This window comes from Pinus tabuliformis, chromosome Q, assembly GCF_031772625.1.
Source record: "Pinus tabuliformis cultivar Carrire ecotype Pingquan chromosome Q, CPIR1, whole genome shotgun sequence".
In the NCBI taxonomy this organism is placed as follows: Eukaryota; Viridiplantae; Streptophyta; class Pinopsida; order Pinales; family Pinaceae; genus Pinus; species Pinus tabuliformis.
In genome coordinates, this window is record NC_142296.1 from 808,250,915 (window position 1) to 808,265,264 (window position 14,350).

The window sequence follows — 14,350 nt, forward strand, 5'->3', positions numbered from 1 at the left end:
CGCTAGACAATACAAGGACACATATCCGAACAGGAGGAGGGATCGGGCAGCCCCGCACCCCGCGCACCCTACGTACAGGCAACCTAGGGGATTTCCCACAGCTTTACCGACCCGACGATGAATAATTTTCCCCTACGGCCACCTCCACGCAAAGGAGGGAGGTCGAAGCGTTCCACCTCGAAATCCTTCTTCCAGATAGCCCCCACCATCGATGACTATAGTAGCAAGCCTCCTCCCCATTGGACCACAAGCGCATACACAATTGAAACAACAAGTGCCCCCCAAGCCTCCCCGCAGAGAGGCCACCGAAGAGTCCACTCGGACAGCAGCAACGATGGACCTCGATCGCATGATCGCCTGCGGCAGCCTCAATGCAAAGGAAATGAAAGGAAACAAAACAACAAGACCAACCGAGCCCACAACCTCTCTCTTAGAAATGCCCCCGACCCTCCACGCCACGCACCGAGGCCACCTAGGAGTCCACCCGCGCCAGCTGAAGGTGGACCTCGATCACTAGACTGCCTGCGGAAACCACGATGCAAAGGCAAAGGAAGGAAGCGAATGCAAATCAAGAGGGTCGCTACACAATACAATGACACATATCCGAACAGGAGGAGGGATCGAGCAGCTCCGCACCCCACACACCCTACGTACAGGCAACTGAGGAGATTTCCCACAGCTTTACCGACTGGATGATGAATAATTTTCCCCTACGGCCACCTCCACGCAAAGGAGGGAGGTCGAAGCGTTCCACCTCGAAATCCTTCTTCCAGATAGCCCCCACCATCGATGACTATAGTAGCAAGCCTCCTCCCCATTGGACCATGAGCGCATACACAATTGAAACAACAAGTGCCCCCCAACCCTCCCCGCAGAGAGGCCACCTAGGAGTCCACCCGGACAGCAGCAACGATGGACCTCGATCGCATGATCGCCTGCGGCAGCCTCAATGCAAAGGAAACGGAAGGAAACAAAACAACAAGACCAACCGAGCCCACAACCTCTCTTAGAAACGCCCCTCGACCCTCCAGGCCACGCGCCGAGGCCACCTAGGAGTCCACCCGCACCAGCTGACGGTGGACCTCGATCACTTGACCGCTTGCGGCAACTACGATGCGAAGGCAAAGGAAGGAAGCAAATGTAAATCAAGAGGGTCGCTACACAATACAAGGACACATATTCGAACAGGAGGAGGGATCGGGCAGCTCCGCACCCCACGCACCCTACGTACAGGAAACCTAGGAGATTTCCCACAGCTTTACCAACCGGACGATGAATAATTTTCCCCTACGGCCACCTCCACGCAAAGGAGGGAGGTCGAAGCGTTCCACCTAAAAATCCTTCTTCCAGATAGCCCCCACCATCGATGACTCTAGTAGCAAGCCTCCTCCCCATTGGAACACAAGCGCATACACGATTGAAACAACAAATTCCCATAAACGTTGTGACTTAACATTTCCAACCGCAAAAGCCTGCCACGCACGCAAGATGTAATGGAAAAGCCGACCCCTCAATCAAAAATATGGGCCAACACATCTATCAAAACCTCAAAGCCAACGCAACCACGAACAATGTGCACTTTGAAAGGAATGCCAACCCTTGACTTTACAACAAGGAGAAATGCGTCTCACATCGCCCGATGGAAAAAGCAAGCAAGAGGGAGGGTAGGTGGTTTACAACCAAAACCCTTCCACGTCCCTCTTAAATGTATGCATCTCAACCGTCAATGCCAACATGGAAAGAGCACAAGCACAAGACACCGGCACCATAAACAGCCGAACAATGAAGAGGCTAGCCATCACAAGGAGCCACACCACAACAACCCATACAACTCCCAAAACTTGGAGCAGAAGGGGAATTGTTCACATATACCTCCGCTCATGCGCTACCGAGTGGGTATGGAGAGAAGATGAAAATCGGACACCCTACAAACGACCCAAGTCCATTCTTGAGGCAAACCCGAAAAACCAACTCAATTACCAACCCAACTTTCACACGAAAAGCAAAACCCTCCACACCAAATAGGGAGGAGGTGAACAATATAACAAGGAGCCAATTTCAATGGACCCACAAATGGTTGCCCAGCCCAATCAAAATTCTCTATTCGCAACAATCGACGGGCACGATAGCGACATAGGCAACGACGGAGTTTTGGGGCTTCCATCTGGGACCCGCAACAACAAAGGCTCAAAGGAGCACCGAGAAAACTTTCAACATTCTTATCGATGGGATGGGAAAGAAGGACGGGGATGAGCATGGCCCACATTACCGCTCATGTGCTACCGAGCGGGGATGGAGTGAAGACAAAAATTGGCCGCCCTTCAAATGATCCAAGGCCATCGTTCAGGCAAACCCGAAAACACAACTCGATCACCAACCCACCTTTCACACGAAAAGAAAACCTACCGCTGGTATCATTGGGAGGGGCACAAGGGGACCAGGACGAGCTAGGGAGCCACACCACAAAAGCCCATACAGCTCCAAGAACTTGGAGAGCGGAAGGGGAATTGTTCACATATGCCTCCCAGGCCGAGCGTGGCCAACATTACTGCTCATGCGCTACCATGTGGGGATGGATAGAAGATGAAAATTGGCCGCCCTACAAACGACCCAAGGCCATCGTTCAGGAAAACCCAAAAACACAACTTGATTACCAACCCACCTTTCACACAGAAATAAAACCTGTCACTGGTATCATCTGGAGGGGCACGCGGGGACCGTGACGAGCCAGGGAGCCACATCACAAAAGCCCATACAACTCCAAGAACTTGGAGAGCGGAAGGGGAATTGTTCACATATGCCTCCCAGGCCGAGCCTGGCCAACATTACCGCTCATGCGCTACCAAGCGGGGATGGAGAGAAGATGAAAATCTGCCGCCCTACAAATGACCCAAAGCCATCGTTCAAGCAAACCCGAAAACACAACTTGATTACCAACCCACCTTTCACACGGAAAGAAAACCTGTCGCTGGTATCATCTGGAGGGGCACGCAGGGACCAGGACGAGCCACGGAGCCACACCACAACAGCCCAAACAACTCCAAGAAATTGGAGAGCGGAAGGGGAATTGTTCACATATGCCTCCCAAGCCTAGCGTGGCCAGCATTACTACTCATGCACTACCAAGTGGGGATGGAGAGAAGATGAAAATCAGCAACCCTACAAATGACCCAAGGCCATCGTTTAGGCACACGCGAAAACACAACTCGATTACCAACCCACCTTTCACACGGAAAGAAAACCTGTCGCTGGTATCATCTGGAGGGGAACAAGGGGGACTAGGATGACCCAGGGAGCCACACCACAATAGCCCATCCAGCTCCAAGAACTTGGAGAGCGGAAGGGTAATTGTTCACATATGCCTCCCAGGCCGAGCCTGGCCAACATTACCACTCATGCGCTACCGAGTGGGGATGGAGAGAAGATGAAAATTGGCGGTGCTACAAACGACCCAAGGCCATCGTTCAGGCAAACGTGAAAACACAACTCAATTACCAACCCACCTTTCACACGGAAAGGAAACCTGTCGCTGGTATCATCTGAAGGGGCAAACAGGGACCAAGACGAGCCAGGGAGCCACACCACAACAGCCCATACAGCTCCAAGAACTTGGAGAGCGGAAGGGGAATTTTTCACATATGCCTCCCAGGTCGAGCCTGGCCAACATTACTGCTCATGCGCTACCGAGTGGGGATGGAGAGAAGATAAAAAGCAGCCGCCCTACAAATGACCCAAGGCCATCGTTCAGGCAAACACGAAAACACAACTCAATTACCAACCCACCTTTCACATGGAAAGGAAACCTGTCGTTGGTATCATCTGAAGGGGCACACAGGGACCAAGACGAGCTAGGGAGCCATACCACAACAGCCCATATAGCTCCAAGAACTTGGAGACCACAAGGGGAATTGTTCACATATGCCTCCCAGGCCGAGCCTGGCCAACATTACCGCTGATGCGCTACTGAGTGGGGATGGAGAGAAGATGAAAATCCGCCGCCCTACAAACGAACCAAGGCCATCGTTCAGGCAAACGCGAAAACACAACTCAATTACCAACCCACCTTTCACACGGAAAGGAAACCTGTCGTGCGTATCATCTGAAGGGGCACGCGGGGACCAAGACGAGCTAGGGAGCCACACAACAACAGCCCATACAGCTCCAAGAACTTGGAGAGCAGAAGGGGATTTGTTCACATATGCCTCCCAGGCCGAGCCTGGCCAAAATTACCGCTCATGCGCTATTGAGTGGGGATGGAGAGAAGATGAAAATCGACCACCCTATAAACAACCCAAGGCCATCGTTCAGGAAAATGCGAAAACACAAATCAATTACCAACCCACCTTTCACACGGAAAGAAAACCTGTCGCTGGTATCATCAGAAGGGGCACGCGGGGACCAAGACGAGCCAGGGAGCCACACAACAACAGCCCATACACCTCCAAGAACTTGGAGAGTGGAAGGGGAATTGTTCACATATGCCTCCCAGGTTGAGCCTGGCCAACATTACCGCTCATGCGCTACCGAGTGGGGATGGAGAGAAGATGAAAATCGGTCGCCCTACAAATGACCCAAGGCCATTGTTCAGGCAAACGCAAAAACACAACTCAATTACCAACCCACCTTTCACATGGAAACAAAACTTGTCGCTCGGATCATCTGGAATTTGAATGGGCCCCCGCATGACCAAAATGAAGTAGCAAGGGAGAGCTAGGCAAAGGAGCAGCAAGAACATGCACAAAGCCAACCTCGGGTCACAACTTAGCATTTTTCATACGGGCTCGTTGGCCCGTGCGCACCCTCGCCCGAACGAATTTGCATGGGCGCCCGAACGACCGAAACGAAGCCACAAGGGAGAGCCGGGCAAACGAGCTGCACGAACGTGCACAAAGCCAACCTCGGGTCACAACTTAGCATTTTTGATACGGGATCATTCGCCCGGGTGCGCCCTTGCACGAACGACCCGCCCGAACGAGTTCACACGAGCGCCCTCAAATGACCCGCCCGAACGATTTTGCATGGGCGCCCGAACGACCGAAACGAAGCCACAAGGGAGAGCCGGGCAAACCAGCTGAACGAACGTGGACAAAGCCAACCTCGGGTCACAATTTAGCATTTTTTATATGGGATCATTCGCCCGGGCGCGCCCTAGCGTGAACGACCCGCCCGAACGAGTTCACACGGGCGCCCTCAAATGACCTGCCCGAACAACCGAAACGAACCGACAAGGGAGAGCCTGGCAAACGAGCTGCACGAACGTGCACAAAGCCAACCTCAGGTCACAACTTAGCATTTTTGATACGGGCTCATTCACCCGGGCGTGCCCTCGCCCGAACGACCTGCCCGAACGAGTTCACACGGGCGCCCTCAAACGACCCGCCCGAATGACCCAAACGAAGCGACAAGGGAGAGCCGGGCAAATGAGTTGCACGAACGTGCACAAAGCCAACCTCGGGTCACAACTTAGCATTTTTGATACGGGCGCGCCCTCGCCCGAACGACCCGCCCTGTCAGGCCTCCGGGTGATTGTGCGATGGGCATCGGGCACGGGCGCACGACGGGCGCACGATGGGCGCGCGACAACCGCGTTTGCGAAGAGCTGCGGTGGGAGTGCGACACAATTGCGACGAAAGGGAGCATACACAAAAATTGGCTAAGTGTCATCGCTTGAACGCACATGCTATGAGGGCGCACCAAGAGTTTATATGTGTGGGAACGTTGGGCATAAAACATACCCAAGCCGACACCATGAAACATAACTTGGGGGCATTCACCATAATATTTGAAGGGTCGGCCCAAGGTGATACACACAAGTGAAGTGCGTATATATAAGGGAAGGCTGCAGTTCATTTGACACAAGAAACTTCGCATTTCCAATCAATGCACAGGGGTAAAACAGCTGCGCAGGGGTAAAAGGGGAATACGCATGGGATATGTGTAGTTCTCCCCTTGTGCAGAAATGGAGTTTTGATCCGAGTTGAGAAGTGAAGGTTCGGTATTGTGTGCAGGACTTGATAAAGAAGGATAGGTGGCTCAGGTGAGCACTCCTCTTTGTGCAAGGGTGCACATGATTGTAAAAGGCTGTTCTATGCCTTGATTGTAAAATTATTCTAAGTATTGGCTTGGAGCCTACCAAGCATTACTTGTTGTAATATTGAAGAAGCTATTATAATATATTGTTGGGCAGACTTTCTGGGAGTTGCCCCTCCCTTTGTACTTGCTTATTGTTGATGTTCTCGGTTTATTGTTCATGGTTAATAATTGAGAATGGTCTTCACTAAAGTATAAAGGATAATGCTTTATTCAATTGCAAAAACATAAGCTAAGTATGTTCATGTTGAAGTAGGCGTAGTCCACGAGTGTTAGTATTGTTAAAAAGAAAGCGCTCGGTGGTGCCGCACCTCGCTACAAGTGGTTGGAAGATCACCGCAGGTGTAGGGGCGTGACAGTTGGTATCAGAGCTCGGTCAGGAGCTGGTGGAGCAAGTGTGAGGACACTTGGAAATTGATGACAGGTGAAGCCGATGCAGATAAGGTTATGGAGAAATCATGGATGAATAGTTTGGGTTTCGTAGACTTGATGGTTCATGGCAAGACCATTCAAACTCTGGTAGACACAGGTGCTACACATAACTTTATGAAAACACGGTTAGCAAAAGAGGCTAGGCTAACATCTAATATGGAGGTCAAGGCAGTAAACTCTAGAGCTAAGGTGGCAGGTTTGGTACACGATGTACCTATACAGATGAAAGAATGGAAGAGTCAGTTGGACTTCATAGTGATGGAGATGAATGACTTCGATTTGATACTTGGACAAGAATTCTTGAAGGGCAACAAGGCTATTGTTGTCCCCTTCTGTGATGAAGATGTTGCAAACATGACTATGATGGAGGATGAACTTGGGGTTGATCAAGTTGAACCAGGGTCGTGCAGTTTGTCAACATGGATGGATGAGGTCACTCACAGGGAGGAGCCTCATGATGATGAAGTAAGTATTGATACTTGTGTTTCATTTGGGCATTTGGAAGATGGACCATGTGCAGGGAAGGGCAAAGCCAGTTTTCCAAGGCAAGAGGACATCTCACCATGGATGAATATGATGGAACCTTGTATGGAAGAGCAAGGATTGTCAGTTGTTGGAAAGCTTGTTGGGGTTACTTGTGACCTTATGATGAAAGGTGCAAGGACCCGGGACAAGGGTGGAACTTGATGATCGTTGTGGAAGAATGAGTCATGCTTTAGCCACATGAATTGGCTAAGTGCCCGACATGACTCATGTACAGGTTGAGGAGGGCACACACTTGTGATGTTTTGGGTGGACTTGTCATGGCCGAGACCAAGAGCAAGTCTTGATGGAAACTTTGGTGGAGGAGCTATGATGAAGGGACTCATGACATGATGATGAGATGGTTGGGTGACCGAGTTCACTAAACCGAAAGTTGAAGACTTGGATGGGATGGCCAGATGTTGTGATGTGTCTACTTGGTTGGACTACATGGGCAACTTAGTCATGGACATTAGGTTGGAGACTTGAAGATATGGAGCATGGCAGACCTATGCAAGGACATTGTGTGGAAGCACTTGTAGAGATGTCAAGGGACATCCAAAGAGGAGTGCTAGGGCAGGAATGTTATGCAGGAGGACTTGCTAGTGTGACATGGGGACTTGAGGATGGCACATTGCAGATGATGAAGAGGACTTCATGGACCTGAATGGGGCACATCAAGAGTTGATAAGATTGGAGACTTGAGGATGGCACATTGCAGATGATGAAGAGAACTTCATGGACCTGAATGGGGCACATCAAGAGTTGATAAGATTGGAGACTTGAGGATGGCACATTGCAGATGATGAAGAGGACTTCATGGACCTGAATGGGGCACATCGAGAGTTGATAAGATTGAAGACTTGGATGGACTTGTGAGCAGCTATGGAGCATTCCTACTACATGGGGATGGGTTATGGAGCTCATGAGGACATGGGATTGTTGTGACTTAGGGACTTCATGCATGGTGGACTTAAAGATCTAACATATTGAGGAGCTGAGGTCAGGTGACTTTGATGCAGTATGGGATGCATACTTTCAAAGTGCATGTATGGGCATGGCTTGGAAGAGTGACTTGATGTAGAGGATCGATAAGGGGCACTTTGAAGTGATGAAGTTACAATGATGATGATGATGCTTTGGTGATACACTTGAGCATGGGTTGAGCCGAGACTCAACGAATTTCTATACATGAGAGCTGATTTGATCGAGGATCATGGGCAGCACATGGATAGGTGAGACAAGTGCATACTTGTTTCTATGAAGACTTGAGGATGGCACATTGCAGATGATGGAGAGGGCTTCATGGACCTGAATGGGGCACATCGAGAGTCGGTTTGATGAGATGATCTCTTCACTTTGGAGGAGACACACACATGGACAACATATTGTAGATGACAGTGGTTCTACATATGTTGCGGTGATGTTTGCCTTATGTGGAGGAGACAACATCATGGATGATGGTATGTTGTCGAGGATGACAATGATTTCAGGTGGAGGAGAATGTCAGGCCTCCGGGTGATTGTGTGACGGGCACCGGGCACGGGCGTACGATGGGCGCGTGACAACCGCGTTTGCGACGAGCTGCGGTGGGAGTGCGACACGATTGCGACGAAGTTTGCGATGAAAGGGAGCATACACGAAAATTGGCTAAGTTTCATCGCTTGAACGCACATGCTATGAGGGCGCACCAAGAGTTTATATGCGTGGGAACGTTGGGCATAAAACATACCCAAGCCGACACCATGAAACATAACTTGGGGGCGTTCACCATAATATTTGAAGGGTCGGCCCAAGGTGATACACACAAGTGAAGTGCGTATATATAAGGGAAGGCTGCGGTTCATTTGACACAAGCAACTTCGCACTTCCAATCAACACACAGGGGTAAAACAACTGTGCATGGGTAAAATGGGAATATGCATGGGATATGTGTAGTTCTCCCCTTGTGCAGAAATGGAGTTTTGATCCGGGTTGAGAAGTGAAGGTTCGGTATTGTGTGCAGGACTTGATAAAGAAGGATAGGTGGCTCGGGTGAGCACTCCTCTTTGTGCAAGGGTGCACATGATTGTAAAAGGTTGTTCTATGCCTTGATTGTAAAATTATTCTTAGTATTGGCTTGGAGCCTACCAAGCATTACTTGTTGTAATATTGAAGAAGCTATTATAATATATTGTTGGGCAGACTTTCTGGGAGTTGCCCCTCCCTTTGTACTTGCTTATTGTTGATGTTCTCGGTTTATTGTTCATGGTTAATAATTGAGAATGGTCTTCACTAAAGTATAAAGGATAATGCTTTATTCAGTTGCAAAAACATAAGCTAAGTATGTTCATGTTGAAGTAGGCGTAGTCCACGAGTGTTAGTATTATTAAAAAGAAAGCGCTCGGTGGTGCCCCACCTCGCTACAAGCGGTTGGAAGATCACCGCAGGTGTAGGGGCGTGACAGTTGGTATCAAAGCTCGGTCAGGAGCTGGTGGAGCAAGTGTGAGGACACTTGGAAATTGATGACAGGTGAAGCCGATGCAGATAAGGTTATGGAGAAATCATGGATGAATAGTCTGGGTTTCGTAGACTTGATGGTTCATGGCAAGACCATTCAAGCTCTGGTAGACACAGGTGCTACACATAACTTTATGACAACACGATTAGCAAAAGAGGCTGGGCTGACATCTAATATGGAGGTCAAGGCAGTAAACTCTAGAGCTAAGGTGGCAGGTTTGGTACACGATGTACCTGTACATATGAAAGAATGGAAGAGTCAGTTGGACTTCATAGTGATGGAGATGAATGACTTCGATGTGATACTTGGACAAGAATTCTTGAAGGGCAACAAGGCTATTGTTGTCCCCTTCTGTGATGAAGATGTTGCAAACACGACTATGATGGAGGATGAACTTGGGGTTGATCAAGTTGAACCAGGGTCATGCAGTTTGTCAACATGGATGGATGAGGTCACTCACAGGGAGGAGCCTCATGATGATGAAGTAAGTATTGATACTTGTGTTTCATTTGGGCATTTGGAAGATGGACCATGTGCAGGGAAGGGCAAAGCCAGTTTGCCAAGGCAAGAGGACATCTCACCATGGATGAATATGATGGAACCTTGTATGGAAGAGCAAGGATTGTCAGTTGTTGGAAAGCTTGTTGGGGTTACTTGTGACCTTATGATGAAAGGTGCAAGGACCCGGGACAAGGGTGGAACTTGATGATCGTTGTGGAAGAATGAGTCATGCTTTAGCCACATGAATTGGCTAAGTGCCTGACATGACTCATGTACAGGTTGAGGAGGGCACACACTTGTGATGTTTTGGGTGGACTTGTCATGGCCGAGACCAAGAGCAAGTCTTGATGGAAACTTTGGTGGAGGAGCTATGATGAAGGGACTCATGACATGATGATGAGATGGTTGGGTGATCGAGTTCACTAAACCGAAAGTTGAAGACTTGGATGGGATGGCTAGATGTTGTGATGTGTCTACTTGGTTGGACTACATGGGCAACTTAGTCATGGACATCAGGTTGGAGACTTGAAGATATGGAGCATGGCAGACCTATGCAAGGACATTGTGTGGAAGCACTTGTAGAGATGTCAAGGGACATCCAAAGAGGAGTGCTAGGGCAGGAATGTTATGCAGGAGGACTTGCTAGTGTGACATGGGGACTTGAGGATGGCACATTGCAGATGATGAAGAGGACTTCATGGACCTGAATGGGGCACATCAAGAGTTGATAAGATTGGAGACTTGAGGATGGCACATTGCAGATGATGAAGAGAACTTCATGGAACTGAATGGGGCACATCAAGAGTTGATAAGATTGGAGACTTGAGGATGGCACATTGCAGATGATGAAGAGGACTTCATGGACCTGAATGGGGCACATCGAGAGTTGATAAGATTGAAGACTTGGATGGACTTGTGAGTAGCTATGGAGCATTCCTACTACATGGGGATGGGTTATGGAGCTCATGAGGACATGGGATTGTTGTGACTTAGGGACTTCATGCATGGTGGACTTAAAGATCTAACACATTGAACCGATTCCAGGGTGGGCAAACTGTTAAAAAGAAAAGATAACTCTTCCCGGGGCCCCCGACGACGTCTCCGGATTTCCTAACGTTGCCGCCCGCCGCCATGTCCCAGTTCGGGAATATTAACCCGATTCCCTTTCGATGCTCGTGCAGAGTGCACCCTTGATACAAGGCTTCCCCATCTCTTAGGATCGACTAACCCATGTCCAAGTGCTGTTCACATGGAACCTTTCCCCACTTCAGTCTTCAAAGTTCTCATTTGAATATTTGCTACTACCACCAAGATCTGCACCGGGGGCCGATCCACCCAAGCTCACGCCCAAGGTTTCTCAATGACCCCCGCGTCCTCCTACTCATCGGAGCCAGGCAATTGCTCCGACGGTCGAGTATAGGTTGCGCGCTTCAGCGCCATCCATTTTCGGGGCTAGTTGATTCGGCAGGTGAGTTGTTACACACTCCTTAGCAGATTTCAACTTCCATGACCATCGTCCTGCTGTCTTAATCAACCAACACCCTTTGTGGGATCTAGGTTAGTGCGCAATTTTACACCGTAACTCGACTTTTGGTTCATCCCGCATCGCCAGTTCTTCTTACCAAAAATGGCCCACTTGGAGCTCTCGATTCCACGGCGCGGCTCAATGGAGCAGCTGCACCCTCTTACCTATTTAAAGTTTGAGAATAGGTCGAGGGCGTTACGCCCCCGATGCCTCTAATCTTTTGATTTACCCGATAAAACTCATGCGTGAGCTCCAACTATCCTGAGGGAAACTTCGGAGGAAACCAGCTACTAGATGGTTTGATTAGTCTTTCGCCCCTATACCCAAGTCAGACGAACGATTTGCACGTCAGTATCGCTACGAGCCTCCACCAGAGTTTCCTCTGGCTTTGCCCTGCTCAGGCATAGTTCACCATCTTTCGGGTCCCAACAGGTGTGCTCGCACTCGAACCCTTCGGATAAGCTCAAGGTCGGTCGACGATGCACCCCCCCAGAGAGGGGATCTCGCCCATCAACTTCCTTGCACCTCGCAGGTTTTCAAACCCGCCGACTCGCACACATGTTAGACTCCTTGGTCCGTGTTTCAAGACTGGTCGAATGGAAAGCCCGCCAACCAACACCACGAGCGCGCAGGTGCACACGGCCTGCCACATGGGCGCACGCTTCGTTCCTCGACCACCGCAACAGCAAACCGACAGGCAGTAATGCGCCCGCACTTGTGACGATGCAGCAACCCGTGTTGGTTTGCACCTCAATTCGAGCGGCGGACCAGCCTGAGCCGTTCCACATCCGACCGAGACGCATTGACAGCCTCCATCCGCTTCCCTCTCGGCAATTTCAAACAATCTTTAACTCTCTTTTGAAAGTCCTTTTCATCTTTCCCTCGTGGTACTTATTCGCTATCGGTCTCTCACCCGTATTTAGCCTTGGACGGAATTTACCACCCAATTAGGGCTGCATTCCCAAACAACCCGACTTGCCGACAACGCCTCATGATGCGGCAGGGTCCCGGGCCGACGGGGCTGTCACCCTCTCAGGCGCCCCCTTCCAAGGGACTTGGCCCAGGTCCGCCGCTGAGGACGCTTCTACAGACTACAATTCAGGCGGCGCCGCCACCTGATTTTCATGCTGGGCTCTTCCCGGTTCGCTCGCCGCTACTAGGGGAATCCTTGTAAGTTTCTTTTCCTCCGCTTAATTATATGCTTAAACTCAGCAGGTGTTCTCGCCTGAGCTGAGGTCGCAAAATTGGAGCTAAATCCGCCCTACCCCATGGGAGGACAAGAGAGAGCAAAGCAAGTTCGGGCGATGCCACACAAAGCTCGCATCGGCTAACGCCGACTGCCCATCCAAGGGGACAAGATCACCGCTCGCCGATGCACGCCACAAAACATCGCTTGAGGTATTTCAGCTGACCGCACCGCATGGGGCACGGACGACCAGCTCCGCTGCTCCCTAGCATATTGCAGGGAGCGCGTTTGAATGGGATGCGACGCCCAGATAGACATGCCCTCGACCGAGGCCTCAGGTGCAAATTGCGTTCAAAAACTCGATGATTCACAGGATTCTGTAATTCACACTAAGTATCGCATTTCGCTACGTTCTTCATCGTAATAAGAGACGAGATATCCCTTGCCGAGAGTTGCTTCCACGTATTACCGAAAAATCAGCCACAAAAATGAATAGGGGCAACCCCCCACAACAAATGTAAGGCCAAGGGGCAAAAGGAGGAAAAACGCATGCGAGAAAGAGAAACAAAGGTGTCTAACCCCCTCACGGGGGGAGGCTCGAACAGAGGACAATCTCCCCCCAGCCCCACGCCCTCGCAAAAAGGGGGGAAATGCATGGGATAGCGACCAAGAAGGACTAGGGTGGCCACCCCGGGAGCTCACACTGCTTTTAGCTCTTCCCCGACACCAGCCCACAACAATTCCCCCTTTTCTCCGTAGAGCTAGGGACCGAAAGGAAGAGAACAGGGTAGAAAACAAAGCACAAACAAAGCACAAGCCTCCCAAGCCCCGTGCCTTCGGCAAAAGGGGGGAATTGAAGGGGACGACGATTGAGAAGGACGAGGGTGGCCACCCCAGGAGCTCGCACTACGTTTCGTCCTTCCGGAACACCAATCCACAACAATCCCACCTTTTCTCCGTAAAGCTAGGGGCCACGAGGAAGAAGGGAAGAGAACAACAAGAGAGAAAGGGATATATCAACCGTGGCTACCGGCTCACAAGGGGAGGAGGATTCAAATAGAGAACAAGCTTCCCCAACCCCGTGCCTTCGCAAAAAGGGGGGAACTGTAGGGGACGACGTTCGAGAAGGACTAGGGTGGCCACCCTGGGAACTCTCACTGCTTTTCATCCTTCCCGAACACCAATCCACAACAATACCACCTTTTCTCCCTAAAGCTAGGGGCCGAAAGAAGGGAAGAAAACAACATGAAAGAAAGAGAGATATCAAACGCGTCCACCGGCTCATGGGGGGAGGCTCAAACAAGTAACAAACTTCCCCGCCCCCGTGCCTTCGCAAAAATGGGGGGAAACTGCAAGGGACGGTGATCAAGAAGGACTAGGGCGGCCACCCTCGGAACTCGCATAGCTTTTCGTCATTCCTGAACACCATTCCACAACAATCCCACCTTTTCTCCGTAAAGCTAACGGGCCAAAAGCAAGAAGGGAAGAAAACAACAGGAAAGCAGGAGATATCAAACGTGGCTACCGGCTCACAAGGGGAGGCTCAAATAGAGAACCAGCTTCCCAAACCTCGCGCCTTTGGAAAAAGGGGGGA

At 50.4% G+C, this 14,350-nt stretch overlaps 1 non-coding gene and 1 pseudogene across 1 annotated transcript; both read right to left on the reverse strand.

The window, feature by feature from the left end:
- Window positions 1-10,921: 10,921 nt before the first annotated feature.
- On the reverse strand, window positions 10,922-12,809 carry LOC149222121 (25S ribosomal RNA; annotated as a pseudogene).
- Window positions 12,810-13,056: 247 nt separating this feature from the next.
- On the reverse strand, window positions 13,057-13,210 carry LOC149222122 (5.8S ribosomal RNA). Its single transcript, XR_016249740.1, has one exon. It is a non-coding gene; the product is annotated as a 5.8S ribosomal RNA (ribosomal RNA).
- Between the last annotated feature and the right edge of the window lie 1,140 nt (window positions 13,211-14,350).